This window comes from Amblyraja radiata, chromosome 19 (assembly GCF_010909765.2).
Source record: "Amblyraja radiata isolate CabotCenter1 chromosome 19, sAmbRad1.1.pri, whole genome shotgun sequence".
NCBI lineage: Eukaryota > Metazoa > Chordata > Chondrichthyes > Rajiformes > Rajidae > Amblyraja > Amblyraja radiata.
In genome coordinates this window covers 6,663,349-6,680,334 of record NC_045974.1, presented here as the reverse complement: position 1 = coordinate 6,680,334, position 16,986 = coordinate 6,663,349, and the positions used below count along the sequence as shown (strand labels likewise).

Below are 16,986 nucleotides of genomic sequence, written 5' to 3'. Positions count from 1 at the left end.
TAAATTTATATTACATTTGATACCTAGCCCATCACAATAGGAGGCCACTTAAATCGTGTGGGACTTAAATACAAAATTTATAGATAGGCCAGTAGCAGTGATTCCTGCCCTCGTAAATGCTCCAGAGGATTGGACTACAGCAGTCACTTCAATGTACTTGGAGACATTCCGCCTATGCTTTCTTGCAAATCTACGGCAAGAATAATTGAACCAACATCAGCTGCAAAACCCAGGTCAATGTCCCCATCGCTGAGACTCGATTTACACTTGGTTTGTTTTGTGAACAGGCTACAATATCCACATCCCCACCACCCTTCCAAATTTGGCACTCTGTTCCTGGTTTACACAAAAAAATATCAGGTGGATGGAGGAACAGAAGAAAAGTTTTCTTGGGTACTTCCTTGAAAAAAATGGTACAACCCTACTGGTGCCTGAGAATACATGACCTCTAAACACTGAAGGAGCATTTCGGACAGCAGAGAACCTTGCATCCATAAATTGGGAGCATATGAAAGCCCAGTATAAATGGCAGAAGGAAAGCACCACCTTTCAAGTGACTAACTCCGCACCTCCTCCCCATCGATGGTAGAGTGGGGTACATCGGGTATATGTAGAAGCCTACATCGGCTCCCATGTAGGCTTCAACACCCAATGATGGCCATCCTCCATACTAAAGGCCATCAAAAATGCACATGTGACAGTCCTGAAATTTTGAACAATGTCCTCCGATGTATATGCATACCAATGGTGAGGAGAGTGGAAGTCATTTCATTTGCATGGAGCCAGCTGACAGATATACTATTTGGAATTATCCTTTCTGGTCCAATCGTTACCCGCAAAAAGACAGTAGCTGAAATGACTTTAAAAAAATGTGCCTTTTTAAATATCAAGATATTTTTCTAAAATGATGGCCCATCATGTGACCCCTATCCACCTTTGTAGAAACCTCTCACTGTTTATCTGCTCCATTGATACATTTGGTTCTTAACCAAGAATAGGAGTGGGTACTCTTAAACTAGGAATTCCATGCCTCTTGTTCAACTTCCCCTCTTTGTTTGTATGGAAGTTCCCCGACTCTGTGGGAAGATTGGGATCGCTATGGAATTTTGAATTCTGTAACTTCATTTACAATTAACAATCTCATCTCTCAATTCATTCATACATTCCAGACACTCACCACTCTCTGTGTAGAAATCTTGCACCACACATCCCCAATAAACTTTCCCTCTCTCATCTTAAAGCTGTGCCGACTAGAATTTCACATTTCCATCCTGGGAAAAAGATTCTGACTGTCTACCCAAGAAACCAAGATTCTGGGCAACAAATTCTTCATATCACTTGGCATTGTCAGGCTTTAGATTTTAATATAAATATAACATTTCTTAATTGAATGTCTCGCAACCATCAGCAAATTTAGGCTTTATAACCCAAAAACTAATCTTTGACTAAATTATAAAACAATACTTGTTGAAGATGTTAATTTTATAGAATCAATAAAATTATTCTTCCTTTTCAAAATATATACAGGGATCCAAAGTGAAGGTTGTCAAATGATCCATCGGAGTTTTAACAGCCACCTTAGGAAAGACAGTAGATTGTATAGTTATCTGACCGGAAGGGTGTAACCCTAAAACTATACAACCTACTACCTCAGCCCAAAGGACTGCAGTATTCTGCAGCAGGTATCATGCAGGAGATGTTCTTTGTGTTGATGGACCTGCACAGAAAGGAACAAGAACCCATTGTATGAAATTGTAATCTCACTGAAAGTTAATAGGAAGCAAACAGCTGACAAGCTGAAAAAAACTGCAGCTGCTTATTACTAAAGGCAAAGATAGACACAAAATGTTGGAGTAACTCAGCGGGACAGGCAGCATCTCTGCAGAGAAGGAATGGGTGACGTTTCGGGTTGAGACCCTTCTTCAGACTGAGTCAGCCTTTCAGGTCATCCTTCTCTCCAGAGATGCTGCCTGTCCCACTGAGTTACTCCAGAACTTTGTGTCTATCTTCAAGAAACTGCAATCTTTATTATGTTAATATGTATGTTGCACTGAATTTACTAAGCCAGTACTTTATCACTATACTGATATTTGCAAGACTTTTACAGAAAGAAAAAATGTCATTTACACAAACATTTCTTTAATAAATGCAGTGGTATATATCCTTCGTGGAGACTTAATTTAAAAATAAGCATAATCAAGGCTAGCCTACTAAAATCATGAACAATGCTATTCAAGGTTTAATACATTTCCTTTTGTATTATTGACAGTTTTCAATGTTACTGCCTCATCCATGACTACAGGAAATTGCGGTGTTGCTTTACATGGGAATGATATTTTTCAAATAGGTTAAAAAGAATAACTCACTAAGATAAAAAAAATTGGTTGGTTATCAAAACCCGTGCCTTGCATCAGTGTTTATCATCCTGCATTTAACACAAAATATATACCCTGAGAGCAATAGCTATTAACTTTGACATATTAAACACAGCTACATATATTTAACCTGATTTATTTTCAATACTTATTTTTAAATCAGAAATATTACTCCTAAGATTTTGCTAACATTGGCTTCTCCATCCTATTTTAAAGAGCAGAATGCTGAACAATCGTTTGGGAGAGTGCTTATTGAGAGTTTATGATTTGAAATCAACCCTAGCATTATTTAAATTCCTCCGGTTTCCAGCTTTAAATGTGATAACTTGCTGCCAAAAAGCATAGCTTAAATTGGATACACTCATTGATTCACAAAGTGACATTGCAACAGAGAGAGTGCACAATAGAGTACAACTCTGATAATCTGCTATCTGACTGTTCAGAAATCCTGTTGGTTCAGCATTGGCTCATCTGGTTCTGTTTCTCACTTTCATTTTAAACTCCGTAGGCCCATTTTCACTTGCTCCCTGTAAAGTCACAGAGCCCTGTTTCCACACTTCTTTTAAACTTCGAGTGCCCATTCCAACGCTCTTTGTAAAACTCATCAGAGCCTCCTTTAAAACTTGCCAGAGCACCGACTGACACCCCCTTTAAACTCATTTTGGTTTCCCATGCTCCTTTTAATCTTGCCTGGTCTAAGGAAAAGTTATTATACTATTGTATAATATCTTTAAAATAAAGTGAAGTGAAGATGTGCTGGTATATCAATAAGAGTAATATCAAACTGCCCAGAAAATCCAGCAGTCCCAGGAGGGCAAGCAGGAAACATTTCAAGGTTGCGTGCTTAGCCCCTGCTCTACTCTCTTTACACACATGATTACATAGCTAAGCACAGCTCCAATGCCATCTATACATTTGCCAGCCACTGTTGTTGGTCTAAACATGTGATGATTATTCAGATAGAACACCTGGTTAAATGGTGCCACAACCTCTCACTCAATGTCAACAAAATAAAGGAACTAATCGTTGACCTCAAAAAGGGGAAGGCAGGAGACCTCGTGTCAGTTGTCAGGGTCAGTAATGGAGAGAGTTAGAAGCTTTAAAGTCCTGGACATTAATATCTCGAATGATCTGTCCTGGGCCCAGCATAGAGATGTGATTATGAAAAAGGCATGCCTCCCCTTTTAAAAAAATAAGTTTGAGGAGATTCAGCAGGTCATCAAATTCTAACAAATTTCCACAAATGCTCTGTAGAAAGCATCCACACTGTTTCCATGAGTATCTACATGAGTCGCTGCCTCAAGAAGGCGGCAACCATCGTCAAGGATTCCCAACCCCCTTCTGGCTACTACTATGTTGCAGAAGATGCAGAAGCCTGAAGTCACACGCCAGCTTCTCTCCTACACCATCAGGTTCTTTAACCGACCGGAACAAACCTAATCCTACCTCAGTAATGGAACACTGCAGACAACCTCTTGCACATCATGGACTTATTTTCTAATTGCGTTTTGCATTGTCTTTTTGCTCTTGTTTTTTTTTTTGCAGTATTTTTCATTTCATTGTCTTGTATAATTTATGAATAATTAATGTTGTGTATGCAGGAAGGAACTGCAGATGCTGGTTTACATTGAAGATAGACACTGAAGATAAATGCTGGAGTAACTCCAGTGGGTCAGGTTGCATCTCTGGTTGAAAAGGAATAGGTGACGTTTCGGGACGAGACTCTTCTTCGGACGTACAGATGTTTTGTGTGTTGTCTGAGTCTATGTGCTTGTGGTACTACTGCAAGCAAGACTTGCATTGTAACTGTACCTCACTGCACTTGTGCATATCACAATAAACTCAACTTTGCTTGACTTGGTCTCTTCTTCTTCTTATCGAGTCCACACACAAGATTAGAAGTTGTTCAGCCAGAGCTGAACACACTTCTCGGCATCTGCACAATGGTGTCTGTCTTGCGCTTCTTGTGCGTCTTGTGCGTGGTGGTGGAAAGATTGGTTGAAACAGGGCCGCGACGTGAACGCTCTTTCCTTGACCCCGCTTGACTTGGTAATATCATGTTAGATCATTTTTGTTACCAGTGCCAAAAGAAGAATCACATTAAAAAAACTGGGGTGGGTCAACTAATAAAGAAGATCGTGTGCACAATTATTGAAGGGTTCAATCATACCAAAATTGGATAGGAAGAAATGGAGATGTAAAGTTATTTGGGTGGTTGCAACAGAGGTACAATTGTCTGCAAGGAAATGTATTGCTTTAGACTTAAATAAATGGCTTAGCTAGTAATGCACTTCCACATACGGTTAAATGAAGACGATGATTGACATACAGAAAAAAAAATGGAATGATATCTTACTGGGTTTCAGAAAGGTCAACCCTGTGTTGCCAAGGAATATGCCTGTAGCTGAATTTTGCTTGTCCTCTTGATGGCAGTGCACAGTATTTTTTTGTCCTGTAAGTTTAAGAAAATATACTTAATAAACATTCTCACTTCAAAATATGTTATGCCAGAGAATATAATTTTGAAAAAAATTAAACAATATTGCAGACAATATGCTTGCTTTTTTAAAAGTTAGCTACAAAACTTTGATAACTCTGCAGCAAAGTAATAAAATATCTATCAGTCTTCAATATCTATTGGTTCTTTAATCAGCCATGTCTATATATTTTATATAATGAATGCACCCACATCCAAAGTACTTGATTGCCTTCTAGGATACATTGAGGCAGTCTAAGATAAGATGATGAAACTTTCGGGACCAACATATTGCATTGGAAATCATGTTCCACCTGTTAGACAAATCTTTCTCATTAAATAGTATAATATCGGCCCTCGATCTCTGTGCTGAACATGATGCCAACATGAACACTTCTGCCTGCACGTGATCCATATGGAATGCTATTTATTGTCATTCAAACCTAGGTTTGAACGAAATTACATTTACTACAGTTTTTTACATTACAAAAAAACCCCAAGAAAAACATACATTTAACACGACAAAAATAAAAAAATGACGGACGATTGTACCACACCACATTTCAAGGCTGCGTGCTTAGCCCCTGCTCTCCTCTCTTTACACTCATGATTACATGGCTAAGCACAGCTCCGTGTAAACTCCGTACAGACAGAACCCGTAGTCGGGATCGAACCCGGGTCTTTGGCGCTGAAAGCGCTGTAAGGCAGCAACTCTACCGCTGCGCTGCCATTCCGCCCCGTGATTACAGAATTATAGAACATGGCAATACAGGAAGTTCAGGAAATTGATATTTCATTTAAATGATTGCATGAAAAGCAAAATAAAATTGGCATACGCGTGGGTTTATGAGAGAAATGTGAAATGTAAAATAAATATTTTGGTTTCTCAGGAATAAGACTCCAGACATAAGTCTGAGTGTACAGGATAGGCATGGTGTTGACCAGTTTATAGCTGTAAACACACAACCTTCTTAACATGTAGGAGGAGTACAGTATCCAGAGTATACATTATCTTATCAAGAAGCAGCTAACATTCACAGTATTCAATACAATCTTTGGTCACTACAGAAAGCGACTCGACTAATTCTCATAGAATGCTCATAGAAATTTAAGAATTCTAATTTGTAAAAGAACATTAAGTAAAAATGCAATTGTCTAGGACAGTGGTTCCCAACGTGGGGCGTATGCCCCACAGGGGGGCAATTTGATTTTTAAGGGGGGCAATTGAGCGCGACTGAGGAGGTCTGGGTCCAAATTTTCGATTTTTATTTTTTTGGATTTTCCATCAGGTAAACATATGTAGTTTATGTTTCTTCAGCTGAAACGGAGTTCACTTTTTAAATGATAAGAATTATATATCACCACATGGGGGGGGGGGGGCATCAGGATTTTAGAGGTGATTAGGTGGGGCATGGCCAAAAAAAGGTTGGGAACCACTGGTCTAGGAGATATATAATGAGCATGGAACAACTTTAAAATAAAAAGAGGACCAACCTCCCACCCAAAACATCTTGAATGTTAAAAATTATTTTGCAGCCTTAGGGACTTTACTCACCAGAAAGTAAATTCTATTTTCTCAGTGCAGGGCTGAGATGTTTAAGGGATCTTAAACATCGAGTTTTAGTTATAGGCGTTTGTCAAATCTCAAATGCACTTCTTAGAGCCTTTCATACATATGAACCTTTCAATGAATTAATGGAGCACCCAATATTATTTATGTGGACAGGTTTTTACACAATCACTTTTCCCAACTTCTAAGATTGAATTGGATTCCAAAATATATTTTTAAGATTGGAAGCTTACATAAATATATTTTATCTATCTCCCTCATGAAAATATTATTAAAAGTTTTAATTCATTAGCAGACATAAATTACACCTTTAATTGAATGCAGATCAATGCCATCACATTTCAGTTTGGTACAAAGACAATAAAACCTAACTTCATCTGCATTAGCTGAGATTTTAAACTAATTACAAGATCAGGTGTTTATTTGTTCTGTACCTTTGCATATCTCTCGTTTCCCTCACCCCTGACTCTGTCTGAAGAAGGGTCTCGAACCGAAACGTCAGCTATTCCCTTTCCTCCAGAGATGCTGCCTGTCCCGCTGAGTTACTCCAGCTTTTTGTGTCTATCTTAGACACATCACATGCTACTGATAATGGTAAACTGCTTCTAAATTTGCAAAGCTCTAGAATGATAATGAGCAAGTTGGCATCTCTATAATAGTTTGCAAATCAAAGCTGAGCCCCTAAATATGAATTAGGCTGCAGCTGTTGGTGTAACAGAGGCAGCATTGCCATTGTAATCTGATTAAGCTATTTCTCAAAGCGATGACTCAAAGTCAGAAATGTAACCCACGGTTTGTGATTATGAAATTAAATCGACTTGTTTATTCAATCAGCTGTTGGTAGCAAGGCTTGGATTTATTGCCCATTCCAAATGGACTCTTCCATGGCTACAGAAAATTGCGATAGAAAAAAACTTTATAGACAATAACCAATAGGTGCAGGGGTAGGCCATTCGGCCCTTCATCCCCAATCAGTACCCCGTTCCTGCCTTCTCCCCATATCCCCTGACTCTGCTATTTTTAAGAACCCTATCTAGCTCTCCCTTGAAAGCATCCAGAGAACCTGCCTTCACCGCCCTCTGAGGCAGAGAATTCCACAGACTCACCACTCTCTGTGAGAAAAAGTGTTTCCTCGTCTCCGTTCTAAATGGCTTACTCCCTTTTTAAATGATTTGATTGGATAGCATGCAAAACCATTTTTTTCACTGTACCTCGGTACCTTATATGTTTCAATAAGATACCCTCTCATCCTTCTAAACTCCAGAGTGTACAAGCCCAGCTGCTCCATTCTCTCAGCATATGACAGTCCCGCCATCCCAGGAATTAACCTTGTAAACCTACGCTGCACTCCCTCAATGGCAAGAATGTCCTTCCTCAAATTAGGGGACCAAAACTGCATACAATACTCCAGGTGTGGTCTCACTAGGGCTCTGTACAACTGCAGAAGGACCTCTTTGCTCCTATATTTGATTCCTCTTGTTATAAAGGTCAACATACCATTCGCTTTCTTCACTGCCTGCTGTACCTTTAAAAGCAGATGTAATAAAATGTGTCATTAAGATAACAAAAAAAGATGAAAGGTTATTAAAAAAGGTGCACTGCAGAATATTCATCATCCTGCTACACAAACTGAGGGTGAGAAGTAGTCACTTTGAATTATAAAAGTGATCTATTATATAATCTCACAGCTAAAATTAACTACAGCCACAAATGTGTAACTTTGATTTATTCTCCTTCACACATATTTTTACCATCATTATAAATCCTAAGGTTTTGCTAACATTGACATATCTAACCAACCTCCACTTGAAAACAAAATTGCTAACCTATCCTTTACGAGGGTAAGCAGTACTATTAATTTAACACGTTTGATTTCAAATTGACCGCAGCATTATTTAAATTGATCAGGTTTCCATCTCCAAATAAAATAGTAACCTATCACATACCGTGTCCTCCATAATGTTTGGGACAAAGACACATCATTTATTTATTTGCCTCTGTACTCCACAATTTGTGATTTGTAATAGAAAATATCACATGTGCTTAAAGTGCACATTGTCAGATTTTATTGAAGGCCATTTTTATACATTTTGGTTTCACCATGTAGAAATTACAGCTGTGTTTATACATAGTCCCCCCATTTCAGGGCACCATAATGTTTGGGACACATGGCTTCACAGGCGTTTGTAATTGCTCAGGTGTGTTTAACTGCCTCCTTAATGCAGTCTGTTTGGTTTTTTATCTTTTTTTAATTTTTAGTATGTTTTATAAGTTTGTGTAAATGTTCTCTGGCTTGTTTTATGTGGAGGTCAGGGGGGGGGGTGGGGTCGGGGGAAACCTATTTTTTCAGTTTCTTACCCTGCCGGAGAAGCGATGTTTCTGGGTCGTGTCTCCGGTCGCTTTGCGGCCTATCATCGATGAAGCTGCAGGCCTTCTCGGACTGACCTTGGGCCTCACCGTGGGGCGTTGACTCAATATCGGAGCCAATCCCTAGCCTGGGGTCGCTCCAACCACGGCCTGCGGACTTACCATCACGAGCTCGCAGTCTCTGGAGAGGTTAGTCGGGAGCTCCGATGAATGCAGAGGCTCGACCAGCCCCGACGCGTGGTTCGAACACCTGGCGCGGGGGAGCTGACATACAGGAGCTGGATCGCCCCGACGCGGAGGGCCCAAAACGCCACCGGCTACGGGAGTGAAGATCGTCCCGTCAACGGAGAGCTCGAGGCCCCCGACCGCGGGAGAGCTGAAGGAAGAGATTGAACCTTTTTTTGCCTTCCATCACAGTGAGGAATGTGGAGTTTATGTTATAATGTGTTTTGTGTGTTCTGTTGCTTTTTATTTGTATGACTGACTTGACAAATGAAATTCCTTGTATGTTGCAAAATATACTTGGCTAATAAAATATTATTGTGATTGTGATTGTGATTGTATAAGAGAGCTCTCAGCACCTAGTCTTTCTTCCAGTCTTTCCATCACCTTTGGAAACTTTTATTGCTGTTTATCAACATGGGGACCAAAGTTGTGCCAATGAAAGTCAAAGAAGCCATTATGAGACTGAGAAACAAGAATAAAACTGTTAGAGACATCAGCCGAACCTTAAACTTACCAAAATCAATTGTTTGGAACATCATTAAGAAGAAAGAGAGCACTGGTGAGCTTATTAATCACAAAGGGACTGGCAGGCCAAGGAAGACCTCCACAGCTGATGACAGAAGAATTCTCTCTATAATAAAGAAAAATCCCCAAACACCTGTCTGACAGATCAGAAACACTCTTCAGGAGTAAGATGTGGATTTGTCAATGACCACTGTCCGCAGTAGACTTCATGAACAGAAATACACTGCAAGATGCAAACCACTGGTTAGCCACAAAAATTGGATGGCCGGGTTACAGTTTGCCTAGAAGTACTTAGAAGAGCAACCACAGTTCTGGAAAAAGGACTTGTGGACGAAGATGAACTTATATCAGAGTGATGGCAAGAGCAAAGTATGGAGAAGAGAAGGAACTGCCCAAGATCCAAAGCATACCACTTCATCTGTGAAACACGGTGGTGGGGCTGTTATGGCCTGCGCATGTATGACTGCTGAAGATACTGGCACACTTATCTTCATTGATGATACAACTGCTGTAATGAATTCTGAAGTGTATAGACACATCCTATCTGCTCAAGTTCAAACAAATGCCTCAAAACTCATTTGCCGATGGTTCATTCTACAGCAAGCCAATGATCCCAAACATACTGCTAAAGCAACAAAGGAGTTTTTCAAAGCTAAAAAATGGTCAATTCTTGAGTGGCCAAATCAATCACCCAATCTGAACCCAATTGAGCATACCTTTTATATATTCAAGGGAAAACTGAAGGGGACTAGCCCACAAAACAAGCATAAACTAAAGATGGCTGCAATACAGGCCTGGCAGAGCATCACCAGAGAAGACATCCAGCAACTGGTGATGTCCATGTTCCTTCTCTTCTCCATACTTTGCTCTTGCCATCACTCTGATATAAGTTAATCTTCGTCCACAAGTCTTCAAGCAGTCATTGCATGCAAAGGATATGCAACAAAATACTAAACATGACTACTTTCATTTACATGACATTGCTGTCCCAAACATTATGGTGACCTGAAATGGGGGACTATGTATAAACACTGCTGTAATTTCTACATGGTGAAACCAAAATATATAAAAATGGCCTTTATTAAAATCTGACAATGTGCACTTTAACCACATGTGATATTTTCTATTACAAATCTCAAATTGTAGAGTACAGAGGGAAATAAATAAATGATGGGTCTTTGTCCCAAACATTATGGAGGGCAGTGTAGGTGGTCTGAATCATTTTCTTAAACTGCTGCAACATTTGGAGTAAAGATACTCCACAGAGCTGGGAGGTATCCTGTTAAGGAAATTTGACACAGCACAATGAAGGAATTCTGATATAGGTCCAGGTCAGCATGGTGTGCAACTCTAAGGGGAAGATTTAACAAGGTCCTGCAACTTGTGTTGTAAAATTAGACTATACAATAGTATAATTCGTGTCACATCTGATTCAGTTTTGTCCAATAAAGAAAATATGTTTTAAAATTAATTAGTTTCATATTTCCCTGCATTGTTTGGGAAAACAGCACTGCAGAAATATGCAAATAATTCATTTTTTAAATATGCTTTCTTTATTAGACAAGACTGGTTAAGATGCAACTTGACTTGTAATATTGTATAATCTATTTTTAATCAATTATTGGTCCAGAGTAGAAGAAGGGATTAAGTGCTATGCAGCAGGTAGACTCATTGTTGTGCATGATGCTCAGTTATGTTTTTGATTATCCATATAATTATTAAAGGCAATATTTCTTAGGGTTCAACTTACTGGTTCAAGTGAAAATCAAGTATGTCTGGATTATTCTGCAGTATTATGTCTTGAAAGTTGAATATGTTAATAAACTGTAACTCCAACAAAATATAATAATTGAAACTAAAATTACATGTTAATATTGTTTAATGTCATGGATCTTTAGTAAAATACAGAGATGATTTACTTTGTGAGAATCAAGTATTTGAAGGAGTTTGGGTGGTATCTTAAACAAAACATTTTGAACACAGGCTGTTCATCATATTCAACTGAATGCTTTTGGTAAATGGAGCTCACTATCAGGAACATGGACTAACTGCTCCACAATTTTCTCTGCATTAAAATGAATGAACTGAAATTCATGACAAATTACATAAATTTCTTATGAGAAGTATAGACTGAAAGAAAATTATTATTGCTATAGCTCTATAAGTTCCTTGCTATAATTCATGAGGCATAAAAGCTGGTTGGAAGGTTGTAGTTTTGAGTTTGTTTTGCAAAACCGATTTTTTACATTGTGATCCTCTGGCAACTTGCCTTAAGCAAATGAGATTCTATGCAAGTTGCTGATGAGAAATGCAGGTCGCAATGGCAAGGCGCAGGGACATGCACTTATCACTGGACTATTGCATGCATTGGGTTTAGCCACCTCATTGTTGAATATGAGCATGAATAATATGGCTGATAAAATTGGTCTTACTAGGAGCATTATCCTATCTCAAGTATTGTTCAGCTCATATATCAACCAAAAAACAGGTCTTATTTGAAACAAGCAACATCTTGGAGGTTGGAAAAGTTTGGAGATGGAAGACTCGAGAACCTAAAACAATGCAATAAGAAAACAATGCCTTTTTGGCAATAGAACTATAAGTCTGTAGTGTGCTCATAAACGCTTGTGCATCACACAGGGTCTTGTTTAAACATTTACAGAAATCAGAAGAGTACTTTTATGTGAAGCCATAGAAAAAGCTGAAAGCTAGCTGTAAGTTTGGAACACAAAGACAGAAGGATGCAAGCCAATTCGTGATTATATTATATCATATATATTAAGATTTTACTATACTGCATCTTTGGCACTTTTTGAATCACGATAACACTGTAATAAACAGATAGATGAATAGATTCTATCAAATATTTGCCGAATGCCTGAAATTCACATTTGCAAGTAAAATTGCTGCTTAAATGGAAATGACATCCAAGCATGCTGGAAGATTTCACCCAGCACAAGTAGGTGATCTAGTTGTAATAACCGGTCAAAGAACCAAAGCAAAGATCAGATCATCAAAGCCAAGTCTGAGGCATATTGATCAGACCACTCGGTCAATTGCTATTGAACCCATGGCTACTAATTACCTCAATTTCATCAAATAGCCGATAGGTTTAGTTCTCAAAAGAATGGCTTTATTTCAACAGCCTGCAAAATCCAAGGCTAAGATAAGTAACACAATTAATTACATGGGAATTTGAAATGCCACAGTGAAAAGGAAAACTTTATTCTTCAAATAAACATACAGACAATTAGAAACTTGGATTTTAATAGTATCAATGCCATGAGCAAACAAGTGTATAATGCACTGACAAGTGAATTGATGCTGCTACAAGCTCTTTTATTATGAATAAAGGCACTTACTTCAATTTCAACGGAAATCGGTGTTACACTGTAAACCTACACTGGTAATGTTCATTAACATTGGGATAAACAGTGCATAGTGCAATTTAATGTCGAGAGTGAAGCTAATTATGTTTACAGCACACATGCAAATATGAAACATTAATTTTGTTTCATGTGCCACAGATGGTGACTGACCAATTGTTACATCTTTTAAAAATTTCACAAGGTCTAGAAATAAGAGTTTGGAACAGATAGGAGCAACTGGTTGCAGGCACAGTCACACAATGTATTATATATTTCAATATGCAACGGTTAATATGTCAAAAAGTCTATGAGTGCTGGTTAAGTACTGGGCAATTTTCTGGGTTTGCCCCAGAGCCTCTGGTGATATATGGAAATTACTGGGGCTCTGGTGACTGAAGGCTGAACACCATGTTACTGAGTGGCCCCACTGTGTTAAGAAGGCATTAGCAACTCCAGTGAAAGGAATTGCCTGCAGTCTGATAGTTGCATTGACATGAAGCAGAAGCTTACATCTCCAAACATCAGTGAAATGTAATTATCATTATTACTTTGCACACAGCTAATGATAAGTATTTCCTTAAATGCAAAGTTGTCACTTGTCTCAGGGATATCCAAATCCAAAGGTTCACAAGTATGGTTATTTGGACCAATTCTACAATCATACATCAACATTTGCTGAATCGCCCAGAACAGTGTATGCAAACATTGCCCACCAGAGGGCAATATTCACCACTCTGACACTGCACACAAATGCCACAAAATACTTATGGGGCTTGCAATGAAGAAAGATATATCTGGTAAGTTTCAACAGCATTCAGTTATTAAAGCTGTGTCTTTTCCACCTCAGTTTAAAGTTTCTATATCTAAATTATCAAAGTTTTCTTTTGGTCATTTGTAGTTTTCCATGAAGTACTGAGATATGTGTTCATTTCTGAACCCTTGCAGGGCTAAATATTTAACATCTGGATCTCTAATACCACGAGTTGAGAACAACAGCACTTGAAGGGGGAGCACAGTTACATTAGGAGCTCCATCGCATGGCACTAGCAATTACAGCACAAAGCAAAAACATTAATTACAATGCAGAGAGCATCTGGCTTCAATAAAACCATCATCAAAATCTGATGCGGTGGATCTTTTTGACTTAGCAAAGATAACCAATTTATCTTGGTAATGCATAAAATTAAAAATAGAATTCCAGTAATTATTTAAATCTGTAACAGGTTTGATCATAATTTAAGGGACTTATTTTCCGTTTTTAGCAAATTTGATATGTCTCTGATAAGTTTGTTTGATGTCGGCATGGAATCTAGATCTACATAACTCTTCACTGTGATTCTGCTTCCTTATCAAAACAGTCAACATCCAGAATTTTTAATAAAACGTAAGAATACTTCAAAGTGCAAAGGGTTAGTTCACTAAGCGATTCAGATATGGAAGAGCATGGGTTCTCTATCTTGTAACACAACTTCACCAATTCAAAGTTTCAGTTTTACTCATGTAGCAAGCTGAAAGGCATTCCTCAATACCTTACCAAATTCTGTAGTGATAACTTATTTTGATATATGATGTAGATTTTGCAAAAGCAGAAGGATGTGCTAGCATTGGAGAGGGTCCAGAGGAGGTTTACGAGAGTGATCCTGGGGATATTTGGGTTAACGTATGATGAGCATTTGACACATTGGGCCTGTACTCGATGGATGAGAGTGGACCTCATTAAAACTTACCGAATAGTGAAAGGCCTGGATAGAGTGGATGTGGAAAGGATGTTCCCACTAGTGGGAGAGTCTAGGACCAGTGACCACAGCCTCAGAATAAACATACGTACCTTTAGAAAGGTACTAAGTTTCCAAAACTTGAATATTGTTACAGTTTATTGTATATTTAATAATCCCAGGGACTCTTTGTCTAAATCCCAACCTTGTCTAAGTGTTGATAGGCACAAACCACTGGAGTAACTCAACGGGACAGGCAGCATCTCTGGAGAGAAGGAATGGGTGACATTTCAGATCGAGACCCTTCTTCAGACTGAAAGTTAGGGGAGAGGGTGACTCAGTGGCAAGGGAGGGGAAGGTGTCAAATGAGACATCAAAAGAGATGATCAAGGAAAATGTACAATAGGGAGACATAGGCAAGTACCGATAAAACAAACGTGGCTGTGGTAGCGAGTCTCGGTTAAAACATGGTCGTAGAGTTGGAAGCAGGAGAAATCTGCACTTCCTTCCAAAACAGTGTCTAAGTGTTGATCAGTTACATCAATCAATCAATCAGTTTTATTCATCAGAAAAGAACCCCAAAATCTAATTCTATACTTGAATTACATTACTTTGCCATATTCCCACATTATATAATAGTAAAAGTCTGCATTAATCTTTATCCCATCATCTGCATTTTGCATAAGATTATCCCTCAGATACTTCCCTTTCAGTCCCTAGCGTTTTTGGTTAATTCAGAAGAAGCCTCGCCGTTTGTTTGCATGACTCTCATCACCTAAATGTTTGCTTTATTCATCACTTTATCGGTTTTGTTGATTGATGCTATATATTGTTTTGACATATCGGGTGTGGAATCATCTAAGGCATTCTGATCTCTTTCAACATAATTTATGATGAATTGCCTTACATTAAACTTACCTGCATTGCATTTCAATAATTTGCTTGGGCACTCCTACTTCTTAAATGCAGCCTGCAATCAGGGTACTTCATCCTTCAAAATAATCGCTTTGTGTTTCATAATCAGTAACTCTGAATGTTTTATAATGTATTTCTGAATCCAAGTCACTGATGGAAATTAGAAACAATTGGAGCCCTGATAGTGAGCCCTGGAGCATTTCCATTCAATCACCCACTGCAAACATCTGCACCACCTGCCCCCTCCCCCTCTCCAGATGTTTCAACTCAGCGTTCCTTTGAAACATACCAAAATAACAGCATAAACACTGCGTTTAGACAACATTAAATATAACAAGTCAAGTACAATTGTGTGTCATTTATCATTTTCACATGGACCCAGATTACCGTGAACTTTTATGTTGATTCATTGAAACTTCCATCACAACTCTCTGCTGACACTGACATGATTTAACTTTCATGTAATTCCTCATCTGGTTGCAAATTTATTCCCAAATTTATAGCAGGTCTCTGTTGCAATTTTTAGGTAACGGCTCCATTGTTTTCACGTTACTGACACAATTTCTGAGTGCATTTTATGATATAAAAGTATTGCTTTAAAAGTTTTCAAGTTTCAATGATAAATAAAACTAGTTTAAAAAAAAAAAGCTTGAAATTATCCTGCATCTGTGATCACAATAGATGCACATTTTGGTGGTTATAAAAAGAAATTATATTCATGGAAGATTGTTTTTTGATTAAAAAACAATCAAGCTTTTATAACATTACTTGGTTGGCAGCTTGTAGCATATGGAGTGAGACGGATAATGAAATTCATGTGCTTATGTGCTTGCATTTATCATAGATCACCTGAGAATCTTATAGACTGCCATTATGAGTAAAGGCTCCAATTTATACAAGATTCAGACGCTCATGTATACACAGCGAGCGTTACTTTTATTATTATAATGTCAGAATCCTGCTTTGGGAAACTATTGTCTACAAACTGCTCCTGTTGTTTCCTACTTCAACAACAGAATTTTAAACTTTTTTTTAATATAACGTTTTAGGGACTTGGTAGTACAATTATGGTCCGCAGAGTTCCGTGTGGCAAGTGGTTTCAGATACAATAGTTTTCCCCAATCTGAGAAATCGCATGCGATAGTGTGATGTATACATTGAGATACAATGTACTCATCACTAAATCATTCCTGTGGGTAAATCGCTCAACACCTGACATGTATCAATACAGCTGACCAAACACAAGGAAAAAGACAATGGGAGGCACAAAGATCCCCCCAACCAATGCAAGTGCAAGATGTGTAGGAAGGAACTACAGATGCTAGTTTACAACAAAGATGGACACAAAATGCTGTAGTAAATCAGCGACTCAGACTGCCTCAGCCGGATGAAAGGGTCTCGACTGGAAACGTCACACATTCCTTCTATCCAGAGATGCTGCCCGTCCCAT

At 38.5% G+C, this 16,986-nt stretch overlaps 1 long non-coding RNA gene across 1 annotated transcript; it reads right to left on the bottom strand.

The window, feature by feature from the left end:
• Window positions 1–1,992: 1,992 nt before the first annotated feature.
• Window positions 1,993–12,837, bottom strand: LOC116983758. Its single transcript, XR_004414804.1, has 3 exons — window positions 12,533–12,837; window positions 5,076–5,083; window positions 1,993–2,002 (listed from the first exon to the last, which is right to left on the bottom strand). It is a non-coding gene; the product is annotated as an uncharacterized LOC116983758 (long non-coding RNA).
• Window positions 12,838–16,986: the final 4,149 nt, after the last annotated feature.